This window comes from Ranitomeya imitator, chromosome 1 (assembly GCF_032444005.1).
Source record: "Ranitomeya imitator isolate aRanImi1 chromosome 1, aRanImi1.pri, whole genome shotgun sequence".
Classification (NCBI taxonomy): domain Eukaryota; kingdom Metazoa; phylum Chordata; class Amphibia; order Anura; family Dendrobatidae; genus Ranitomeya; species Ranitomeya imitator.
In genome coordinates this window covers 344824420-344836734 of record NC_091282.1, presented here as the reverse complement: position 1 = coordinate 344836734, position 12315 = coordinate 344824420, and the positions used below count along the sequence as shown (strand labels likewise).

At 49.6% G+C, this 12315-nt stretch overlaps 1 protein-coding gene across 1 annotated transcript in view; it reads left to right on the top strand.

The window, feature by feature from the left end:
* The window catches only part of CFAP73 (cilia and flagella associated protein 73), a 142642-nt gene that overhangs the window by 81206 nt on the left and 49121 nt on the right, over positions 1-12315 (top strand). The window lies entirely within an intron of this gene.

Here is a 12315-nt window from a genome sequence, read left to right as displayed (position 1 = left end):
GGGTCAGGATGATGTAGAAGTATATTGTCAGAAATTTAGAAAGTGGTCAGTACTCACTCTGTGGAATGAATCTGCACTAGCGGCTTTGTTCAGAAAGGGTCTCTCTGAAGCTCTTAAGGATGTAATGGTGGGATTTCCTATGCCTGCTGGTTTGAATGAGTCTATGTCCTTGGCCATTCAGATCGGTCGTCGCTTGCGCGAGCGTAAATCTGTGCACCATCTGGCGGTATTGTCTGAGAGTAAACCTGAGCCTATGCAGTGCGACAGGACTATGACTAAAGTAGAACGGCAAGAACACAGACGTCTGAACAGACTGTGTTTCTATTGTGGTGATTCTACTCATGCTATTTCTAATTGTCCTAAACGCACTAGGCGGTTCGATAGCTCTGCCGTTATTGGTACTGTACAGTCCAAATTCCTTTTGTCCATTACCTTAATGTGCTCTTTGTCATCGTATTCTGTCATGGCATTTGTGGATTCAGGCGCTGCCCTGAATCTGATGGATTTGGATTATGCTAAACGTTGTGGATTTTTCTTGGAGCCTTTGCGGTGTCCTATTCCGTTGAGAGGAATTGATGCTACACCTTTGGCCAAGAATAAGCCTCAGTACTGGGCCCAGCTGACCATGTGCATGGCTCCTGCACATCAGGAAGTTATTCGCTTTCTGGTACTGCATAATTTGCATGATGTGGTCGTGTTGGGGTTGCCATGGCTACAAACCCATAATCCAGTATTGGATTGGAACTCTATGTCGGTAACCAGCTGGGGTTGTCAGGGAGTACATGGTGATGTTCCATTTTTGTCTATTTCGTCATCCATTCCTTCTGACATCCCAGAGTTCTTGTCGGACTTTCAGGATGTATTTGAAGAGTCCAAGTCTGATGCCCTACCTCCGCATAGGAATTGTGATTGTGCTATCGATTTGATTCCTGGTAGTAAATTCCCTAAGGGTCGTTTATTTAATTTGTCCGTACCTGAACACACCGCTATGCGCAGTTATGTGAAGGAGTCCCTGGAGAAGGGACATATTCGCCCATCGTCGTCACCATTGGGAGCAGGGTTCTTTTTTGTAGCCAAGAAGGATGGTTCGCTAAGACCGTGTATTGATTACCGCCTTCTTAATAAGATCACTGTTAAGTTTCAGTATCCCTTGCCATTGATTTCTGACTTGTTTGCTCGGATTAAGGGGGCTAGTTGGTTCACCAAGATAGATCTTCGTGGTGCGTATAATCTGGTGAGAATCAGGCAGGGAGATGAATGGAAAATGGCATTTAATACGCCCGAGGGTCATTTTGAGTATCTGGTGATGCCGTTCGGACTTGCCAATGCTCCATCTGTTTTTCAGTCTTTTATGCATGACATTTTTCGTGAGTATCTGGATAAATTCTTGATTGTTTACTTGGATGACATTTTGATCTTCTCAGATGATTGGGAGTCTCATGTGAAGCAAGTCAGAATGGTTTTCCAGGTACTGCGTGCTAATTCCTTGTTCGTGAAGGGATCAAAGTGTCTCTTCGGTGTGCAGAAAGTTTCATTTTTGGGGTTCATCTTTTCCCCTTCTACTATCGAGATGGATCCGGTTAAGGTTCAGGCCATCCAGGATTGGACTCAGCCGACATCTCTAAAAAGTCTGCAGAAATTCCTGGGCTTTGCTAATTTTTATCGTCGCTTCATCTGTAATTTTTCTAGCATTGCCAGACCATTGACCGATTTGACCAAGAAGGGTGCTGATTTGGTTAATTGGTCTTCTGCTGCCGTGGAAGCTTTTCAGGAGTTGAAGCGTCGTTTTTGCTGTGCCCCTGTGTTGTGTCAACCTGATGTTTCTCTTCCGTTCCAGGTCGAGGTTGATGCTTCTGAGATTGGTGCAGGGGCGGTTTTGTCACAGAGAGGTTCTGGTTGCTCAGTGTTCAAACCATGTGCTTTCTTTTCCAGGAAATTTTCTGCTGCTGAGCGTAATTATGATGTGGGCAACCGAGAGTTGCTGGCCATGAAGTGGGCATTCGAGGAGTGGCGTCATTGGCTTGAGGGTGCTAAGCATCGCGTGGTGGTTTTGACTGATCATAAGAACCTTACTTATCTTGAGTCTGCCAAGCGCTTGAATCCTAGACAGGCCCGTTGGTCGTTATTTTTTGCTCGTTTTGATTTTGTGATTTCATACCTTCCGGGCTCTAAAAATGTGAAGGCGGATGCTCTGTCTAGGAGTTTTGTGCCCGACTCTCCGGGGTTATCTGAGCCGGCGAGTATCCTCAAGGAAGGAGTCATTGTGTCTGCCATCTCCCCTGATTTGCGGAGAGTGTTGCAGAAATTTCAGGCTAATAAACCTGATCGTTGTCCGGCCGAGAAACTGTTCGTCCCTGATAGGTGGACTAGTAAAGTTATCTCTGAACTTCATTGTTCGGTGCTGGCCGGTCATCCAGGAATCTTTGGTACCAGGGAGTTGGTTGCTAGATCCTTCTGGTGGCCATCTCTGTCACGGGATGTGCGTGCTTTTGTGCAGTCCTGTGGAATTTGTGCTAGGGCTAAGCCCTGCTGTTCACGTGCCAGTGGGTTGCTTTTGCCCTTGCCGGTCCCGAAGAGGCCTTGGACACATATTTCGATGGATTTCATTTCTGACCTTCCCGTTTCTCAAAAAATGTCGGTCATTTGGGTGGTCTGTGATCGCTTTTCTAAAATGGTCCATCTGGTGCCCTTGGTTAAATTGCCTTCCTCCTCTGATTTGGTGCCTTTGTTCTTCCAGCATGTGGTTCGTTTACATGGCATTCCTGAGAATATTGTTTCTGACAGAGGTTCCCAGTTTGTCTCGAGGTTCTGGCGAGCCTTTTGTGGTAGGATGGGCATTGACCTATCTTTCTCCTCGGCCTTCCATCCTCAGACTAATGGCCAGACCGAACGAACCAATCAGACCTTGGAAACATATCTGAGATGTTTTGTTTCCGCTGACCAGGATGATTGGGTGTCATTTTTGCCGTTGGCTGAGTTCGCCCTTAATAATCGGGCCAGCTCGGCTACCTTGGTCTCTCCATTTTTCTGCAATTCTGGGTTCCATCCTCGTTTCTCTTCAGGACAGGTTGAGTCTTCGGACTGTCCTGGTGTGGATTCTGTGGTGGACAGGTTGCAGCAGATCTGGACTCAGGTGGTGGACAATTTGACCTTGTCCCAGGAGAAGGCTCAGCTTTTCGCTAATCGCAGACGCCGTGTGGGACCCCGACTTCGTGTTGGGGATCTGGTTTGGTTATCTTCTCGTCATATTCCTATGAAGGTTTCCTCTCCTAAATTTAAACCTCGTTTTATTGGTCCGTATAGGATTTCTGAGATTCTCAATCCGGTGTCTTTTCGTCTGACCCTCCCAGACTCCTTTTCCATACATAATGTATTCCATAGGTCGTTGTTGAGGAGATACGTGGCACCTATGGTTCCATCTGTGGAGCCTCCTGCCCCTGTTTTGGTGGAGGGGGAATTGGAGTATATTGTGGAGAAGATTTTGGATTCTCGTGTCTCTAGACGGAAACTCCAGTATCTGGTCAAATGGAAGGGTTATGCTCAGGAAGATAATTCCTGGGTTTTTGCCTCTGATGTCCATGCCCCAGATCTTGTTCGTGCCTTTCATGTGGCTCATCCTGGTCGGCCTGGGGGTTCTGGTGAGGGTTCGGTGACCCCTCCTCAAGGGGGGGGTACTGTTGTGAATTCTGTGGCTGAGTTCACTTCTGTGGTCACAAGTGGTATTGCAGTCTCTGGGCTTCCTCCCTCAGGTGTTTTGGTGAGCTCGTTGGCTGCCTTGCTATTTAGCTCCACCTGAGTCTGTCTTCCTTGCTCCTTGTCAATGTTCCAGTGTTGGATCTGAGCTACTGCATCTTTCCTTGGGCTTGCTGCTCTGCTAGATAAGTGCTTCTAGTTTGTTTTCTGTTTTTTCTGTCCAGCTTGCTATTAACTTTTGCTGGAAGCTCTGAGAAGCAAAGGGGTGCACCGCCGTGCTGTTAGTTCGGCACGGTGGGTCTTTTTGCCCCTTTGCGTGGTTTTCGTTTTAGGGTTTTTTGTAGACTGCATAGATCTCTTTGCTATCCTCGCTCTGTCTAGAATATCGGGCCTCACTTTGCTGAATCTATTTCATTCCTACGTTAGTCTTTTCATCTTGCTAACAGTCATTATATGTGGGGGGCTGCCTATTCCTTTGGGGTATTTCTCTGAGGTAAGTCAGGCTTGTATTTCTATCTTCAGGCTAGTCAGCTCCTCAGGCAGTGCCGAGTTGCATAGGTAGTTATAGGCGCAATCCACTGCTGCTTATAGTTGTGTGAGGATAGATTAGGTACTGCAGTCTACAGAGATTTCACGTCTCAGAGCTCGTCCTATTGTTTTTGGTTATTGCCAGATCTCTGTATGTGCGCTGATTACTGCACGCTGTGTTGCCTGATTGCCAGCCATAACAGCAACCCTTCTGGCGACTAATTACCCTAGGTGCAGTACCATGCCTTACCTGAGAGTAAGGGGGTGCCAGAGAGCTGCAAGTTCCAAACCGGAACTGGGAATTGGGATATAGGTAAATCCCCTTCAGAAGGAACCAGGGGCAACCAAACAACCCCGGTTCGTGACAAATTGGTATGAGTGGTGGGGATGATAAAGGTATCTTCCCAGTGAACCGTGACAGATTGGTGGGATCCGTGACATATTGGTGGCAGCGCAGTGGGATTCCTAACATTGGTGGCAGCGCGGTGAAATTCCTGACATATTGGTGGCAGAGTGGTGGGATAATAGAGCATTAGTGATCGGGTTTGAGCAATCATTCCTCTCATTAAAAACTTGCACAGTTCTTGCGAGGACTTGGTGCAAAAAAGTTTTAGAGAACAAGCTCAGTGTTTACTAGTCCCGAGACAATAGTGTGTACTTGCGATTACCCCCTACCCTTCTCTTTGTTTTTCTATCCTATCTTCTATTTGGCAATGATGGCTGCAAAAAGAGAAGCCTGGTACACCCAGCAGAAGTAGGACACTCTTGTTGCAGTATGCATCTACCATGGCCTGGACCCCCAGGGCAAAACCAAGGCTCAAATGGTCATGGAACTGGTGCAATTTGAAGCAGACCAAGACCGGTCTCAGAGCCCAGTGGCCGCTGACGCCAGTACAAGCGAAAATGGTGCTGCAGCAGAGGTCCAACCACTGAATGCCGGCCCTACTAGCAACCAGGGTGAATTGGACCCCAACCTGCAGGTGGCCTTGGAACAACTCCCCACCGACGACCGTGATGGACGTCTGCAGCTGATCCAGCAATACCACGAGAGAGCCGAGCGCCGAGCTGAGGCGGAGAGAGCCGAGCGGCAAGCGTTGCGGGAGTACCAGCTGCAGTTAGCCCGACCCCAGGTACCGAGGTCGTCCGAATCCAGCGGCGAGCCCAACAGCGCTCAGACCCCTAAACCCCGGCCAGAGCACTTTCCTGTGATGGAAAAGGACGGGGACTTGGACACTTTTCTGTGGGCATTTGAGAAAGCCTGCAGATAGTACCGGCTGTTTGGGGCCCAATGGGCTCGATACCTGACCCGAGGGCTAAGAGGCAAAGCTCTGAAGGCGTTTACTGAAGATGGTGACTATGAGGCCATCAAGCAGGCCCTGATAACCAAGTACCAGCTTACACCTGAGGTTTACTGTAGGAAGTTCCAGAACCTCCAACATGGCCCACACGACAGTTACAGCGATGTGGCGCATGGACTCGGGACCCATTTTAACCAGTGAACCCAAGAACTGTCAGTGACCACCTTTGCACAGCTGCGGGACCTGATGATCAAAGACCAGTTTTTACATCTTTGCCCAGCGGAAGTGCTACAGTTCGTGACGGACAGAGAGCCCAAAGACATGACTAAAGCAGCGCAGATTGCCAATGCCTATGAGGCCAACCATAAATCAGAAGTGCGGATGCCAGTCACTGCCAGCTGAAGAGGGGGTAAGCCTGCAACCAATGCCAGTGCCCCTGCCAGCCAACTCACCAGAGGTTGTGTCCCCGTTGCCAACAGCATTAGATCTACCACCGACCCTTGCCAGTGTTTTTTCTGCAAGCGGACTGGTCACATCAGCGCCCACTGTCCAGAGAAGCAGAAGAATCCCCCAAGCAAAGGCCCCAGGGCCTAATGCAACAGTTCTGTTGGTAGGTGCTGCGGTTGGGAGGGTGTTTGACAACGTGCAGCACGTCACCGTGGGGGGGCCATGTTGCTGAAGGCCACCGGGGCTGAACGAACCCTCATCCAACTCGAACTGGCGGCCCCTGAAGAGATTATTCCAGGGAAAACCCTGACTGTCACCGGGATTGGGGGCATCCGCTGTCCCCTACCAATGGCCTGGGTGCATATAGATTGGGGTGCCAGGAGCGGGGTGAAGGAAGTGGGATTGTCCGATAACTTGCCCACTGATGTTTTATTGGGGACTGATTTGGGGAGGATGGTTGCATACTATGTCCCTGACTCCCCTCCCCGATCGAATGCTGATGATAGCAATGGGAAATTGCATGTGTTACCTAACGATGCTTTACCGGGTAATGATGTGTTTGATAATGATTTTTCTGAAAATGCCGAGGGTAATACTGATAATGCTGATGAAGAAAATGTGCATGTGTTACCTGCTAACCATTTGTGTCCCAAGGATGATGTGTTCACAGGTGCAGGAGTGCTCAACCATGCCACTCCGCGGGGTGGGATGGCTGAGGAACCCCTAACAGGAGCAAGCGATGGTGCTATGGCAAATGGGGAGGTGCATGGGAACCGTGAGGAAGGTAATGCCGTGCAACTGACAAGTGCCACAGAGGAAGGTAACTGCTCCATAAGTAGCACTGCTCCTGTGATGTTGGGGGTGGATGGGGAGGTAGTACTCATAGCAGTGCCAGCTGATGGGTCTGTGGAAATCCCCGGGGAGACAGCCTATATAGCTGCTGTCACTCGCAGTCAGAGTGCCCGGAACACAGATAATGTTCTGCCTTCTGGACCCTCCTCAGTCATAGGCGTGACTGAACCAGAGATGGACCTGGAGCAGGTCCCAGAGGGTTCCCGTGGGGAAAAGACCCTGACGTCGCTTCTGGATGCCCCTAGCCAGGAGTTCCATGCCGCTCTGCACTCAGATGCGAGCCTGGAGGATTTGAGACACCTCGCCGAGACGCCCACCTCTGTGACTGATAAGGAGAGGGTGTTCTGGGAACGAGGGAGGTTGTACCGGGAGACAGTACCCAGAAAATCACAAAAGGAGTGGATGAGGAAAAGACAGCTGGTCGTCCAGCACCAATTCAGGGGTGAGTTGTTGCAGATTGCCCATGAAATCCCGCTCGCTGGACATTTGGGGATCAGCAATAACTAAGGCCCGGCTGTCTCAACACTTCTATTGGCCCAAGATGGGGACAGATGTGACTAACTACTGCCGCACCTGTATCACCCGTCAAAGAGTGGGGAAGGCGGGGCCTGCTCTTAAGGCTACCCTGATCCCTTTGCCAGTGATAGAGGAGCCTTTCCAGAGGATTGCAGTGGACATTGTGGGCCCGCTGGCCGTCCCCAGCAGCCCTGGAAAGCAATACGTCCAATACGTCCTCATTGTGGTAGACTACGCTACCCGGTGCCCAGAGACAGTGGCTCTGTCCTCAACCAGGGCAGATAAGGTGGCGGATGCACTGTTGGCCATCTTTTCACGGGTAGGATTTCCCAGGGAGATGCTTACCGATCAAGGGACCCAATTCATGTCTCACCTAATGGAGGCTCTCTGTAAGAAAATGCAGGTGAAGCTTCTGGTATCGAGTACGTATCATCCACTGTTATGATCCGGTGACCTTGGAGCTGCATGAGAACTTTCACTGGAGAAAGTGGCCACTATACTGACTGCAAACCTGAACTTAACACCGCAACTAGAAGTAGCCGTGGAGTGTACCTAACACACCTAGACACCTCGTCACAGCCGGAGGACTAAATACCCCTAAAGATGGAAATCGGAATACTATCTTGCCTCAGAGAAAATCCCCAAAGGATAGACAGCCCCCCACAAATATTGGCGGTGAGTCGGAGAGGGAAAAACATACACAGGCAGAAAAAACAGGATTTAGCACAGGAGGCCACTCTAGCTAGATAGGACAGAAAAGGACAGAGTTCTGTGCAGTCAGTATTAAAACCCTTCAAAAAATCCACAGCAGAATATACAAAAAACTTCCTACATCTAACTAAAGATGTAGGAGCGTATATCTGCAACTCCAGTGAATCCTACAAACAGAGCAGGAATAAACTGAAACAAGCACACAGCAGTGTGCCACAGATACAAAAACAAAACACTTATCTTTGCTGAATTTGGCAGCAAGCAGGAGAAGCCAGAAAGAGATCCAACACTTCACAAGGAACATTGACAACTGGCAAGGGCTAAAGGATCCTGCACACCTAAATATCCTAGTCAGAATTGTAATTATCCGATACACCTGGCCAGGACTGTGAGTCAGACACAACTGCATTCCCACCAACAACCACTGGAGGGAACCCAAGAGCAGAATTCACAACAACCCACAGACCAATGGCTTGTGTGAGCGCTTCAGTGGTACCCTCAAACAGATGCTACGCATGCTGGTTGAGACTGGGAGCAGTACCTCCCACACCTGCTATTTGCTTACCGAGAGGTTCCGCAGGCCTCAACAAGGTTCTCTCCGTTCGAGCTCCTGTACGGCAGGCGAGTCTCGGGACACCTTGGGTTGGTAAGGGAATCCTGGGAAAAGGAGCCGAACCTTTCTGAAGTGTCCATAGTGGACTATGTCATGCGCTTCCGTCACAAAATGCAGACCTTGCCACAATTGGTGCATGACAACATGACGCAGGCTGATCAGAAGCACTGGTACAACCAGAACGCCCGAGAGCGGACCTACCAGGTGGGTCAAAAGGTGTAGGTGCTGGTCCTCGTACCCAAAGATAAGCTTCAGGCAGCCTGGGAAGGCCCGTACATCGTCCACCAACAGCTCAACCCAGTCACCTACGTGGTCACGCTTGACCACGCTTGGGGTAGGCGAAAGGCTCATCACGAACGTGAAGCTTACATTCTACCGGTCTGCAGCCTGCCCAAAGACGGGGAGGAAGACTGTTATGACCTGGTGGTTAGGAGCACCCGGAACGACCTGATGGTTAAACTCACACAAGACAAGCTCTGGGAAGTGGGAACTCTGCTGACCGCAACCCCTAATCCTATCACACAACTAGAAATAGCCGTGGAGCGTACCTAACTCGGCCTAGACGCCTCTTCACAGCCTAAGAGCTAACTAGCCCTAGAGACAGAAAATAAAGCCTACCTTGCCTCAGAGAAATTCCCCAAAGGAAAAGGCAGCCCCCCACATATATTGACTGTGAGTTAAGATGAAAGTCACAAACACAGAAATGAAACAGGTTTCAGCAAAGGGAGGCCAGACTTACTAAACAGACTGAGGATAGGAAAGGTATCTTTGCGATCAGCACAAAAAACTACAAAAGACCACGCAGAGTGTGCAAAAAGACCTCCGCACCGACTCACGGTGCGGAGGTGCCACTCTGCATCCCAGAGCTTCCAGCTAGCAAGACGTAATCATGATAGCAAGCTGGACAAGGAAACAATGAACAAATAATTAACTAGCAGGGACTTAGCTTCTGCTGGAGTAGACAGGTCACCAGAAAGATCCAAGAGCGAAGTGAACCAGTACAAGAACATTGACAGCTGGCATGGAGTAACGATCTGAGTGGAGTTAAATAGAGCAGTCAGCCAAATAATAAACTACGTCACCTGTGGAAGGAACCTCAGAAGCAGCAGCTCCACTCACAGCCACCAGAGGGAGTCCATGGACAGAACTCACCGAAGTACCATTCATGACCACAGAAGGGAGTTCGATAACAGAATTCACAACAGAAGACCCCCTCCTGGACATGCTGGCCCAAGCCAAGGCCGGTGGGTCCATCGAGGACGTGGAGGTAAGCGGACCACGCTGGAACCCTTCCGGGTTGTGTTCTCCAACCGGCCTAAAAGGACTGTGTTAGCGGTCCACGAGGTGGACACCGGGAATCATGCCCCACTACGGCGAACACCCTATCGGATCTCCGACAAGGTGCAGCAGGTTATGCGCCAGGAGATCGATGAGATGTTACAGCTGGGGGTGATTCAACGGTCAAAGATCGCGTGGGCCTCACCTGTAGTTCTCGTGCCAAAGAAGTATCGGACCACCCGGTTCTGCGTGGACTACAGGGGGATCAATGCCATCACAGCCTCTGACGCTCACCCAATGCTGCGCATCGAGGAGCTGCTTGCGCGGTAAGCTGGTGCAAAATATCTGACCATAATGAATCTGAGTCGAGAATACTGGCAGATTCCCCTGAGCTCCGAGGTGCAGGAGAAGTCCTCCTTTATCACACCCTATGGACTGTATGAGTCCACGATCATGCCCTTCGGCATGAATAATGCCCCGGTCACTTTCCAGAGGATGGTTAACCACCTGCCGAAGGGACTGGAGAAGTACGCGGTGGTGTACCTGGATGACATTGCCATCTTCAGTTCCTCCTGGGATGAACACCTGCAGCATCTCCAGGAGGTGCTCAGGCGAATTCTCCGAGCCGGTTTGACCATCAAGCCGGGAAAGTGCCATATGGGCATGAGAGAGGTCCACTGCCTGGGTCACTGGGTAGGTGGGAAGTCTAAAAAGCCAGAGCATGGCAATGTAGATGGGTTGTCCCGCCAGGGCAAACCTGCCGAGGTGCGCATGGAGGAGTACCGAGAGGTCCTGCCTCCATAGCGCAGTCCAAAAGGGGGAGGTGTCAGGAACATGAGGTATTTGACTGTCTATGACCATGCACACTGAGCTCCGCTATGTCCCTTAAAACTGAGCACAGACATGCTGTGGGCCATTCCGACCCCCCCTCTTCTCACTCTGCCTGCTGACTATGTGTGTAATTCAAAACCCTCACTAGAATCACTGAAGAAGTTTTATGGCTTTACGCTGCAAATACCAGTCTCCCTACACTACCCATTCCCTCCTCCCAACCAATACCAGCTAAAACTGGTATAGGCGCTTCCAAACTGCATGCATCTCTTTGTTCTATTAATGTGATATATATTGGCACCGATCCGGATGTCCATCGATAGAAAGCGCTAGCAGCTAAACACAATGAGGGCAAAGTGCAGATTTCTCTGTAAGCAGTTCAGGTAATTACTTCGGGTTTACACTTAAAAGAATCCCCATGATGTGGGGCACATTCTGATCATCGTGGCTTTCGTATAAGGGGAGGTTTCAGCCTCTAAGTGATGTTACCATCGGGGGAGTGCCTGGGTCTTAGGCTAGGAAATATCTGTATGAAGCAGGAGGCTTCAGTGTCTTTGTGTCCGGGGTCTAACTGCTATACAGATGTGCTATGCGTCTAGATGTGTGCATCCTACAAAGCCTACGGCCAGCCATGATGATATGAAATGATCTGAACACTATGTAAGTGTGTAAGTGTTTTTTCAATTTTAATCCTTTTTTATTCGTAATTGTAATGTACATATACGATTTTGTCTCCTTTATAATATCTGTTTATACCTTGTAAACACTGCCTACCTTTTTTTGGAGTAAAATATACAATTTATTAGCTTGTCTCTCCTTGCTCTATAACAAACTGTATCGTCCTCTGAGGTGAATTACGCTATTGATTTGGGTTGGCTCTGGACTTGTTAACAATTTAAGAGAATCGGAGCTGGTGGCAGCATACCTTGTCCTGTGCAATTGGGCGTCTTTGCAGCGATCGGCGGTGTTGATAATTATTGTTCCCGCCTGTGTGGGAGTAGTTATATCGCCCTCGCTGCAGTGTGCCCAATAGCCAATACATAGCAGGCAGCCCTTCTGGCGACTAATTACCCTAGGTGCAGTACCCTAACTGACCTGGGGGTAAGGGGGGTGCCAGAGGGCTGCAAGTTTCAAATCGGAACTGGGAAGTGGGATATAGATAAATCCCCTTCAGAAGGAACCAGTGGCAACCAAACAACCTCGGTTCGTGACAAATTGGTGTGAGTGGTGGGGATGATAGAGGTATCTTCCCTGTGAACCGTGACAGATTGGTGGAATCCTGGTTGGATCCGTGACATATTGGTGGCAGCGCGGTGGGATTCCTGACATATTGGTGGCAGCGTGCTGGGATTCCTGACAAGAGCCTACACACAAGTTCAGGATTTGATGAGGACTCTGGTGGACTCAAGATAATCCTCATCAAATCTGCTAACATTGTATATCCAATGTATGGGGGAGGTTTGTAATCTATTTCACATGCACTGCCCAAATACGCTATGGGAAAACAAGAGCCTTTGCGAGTAAGGGGTATGGAAAACCTGGTGACGA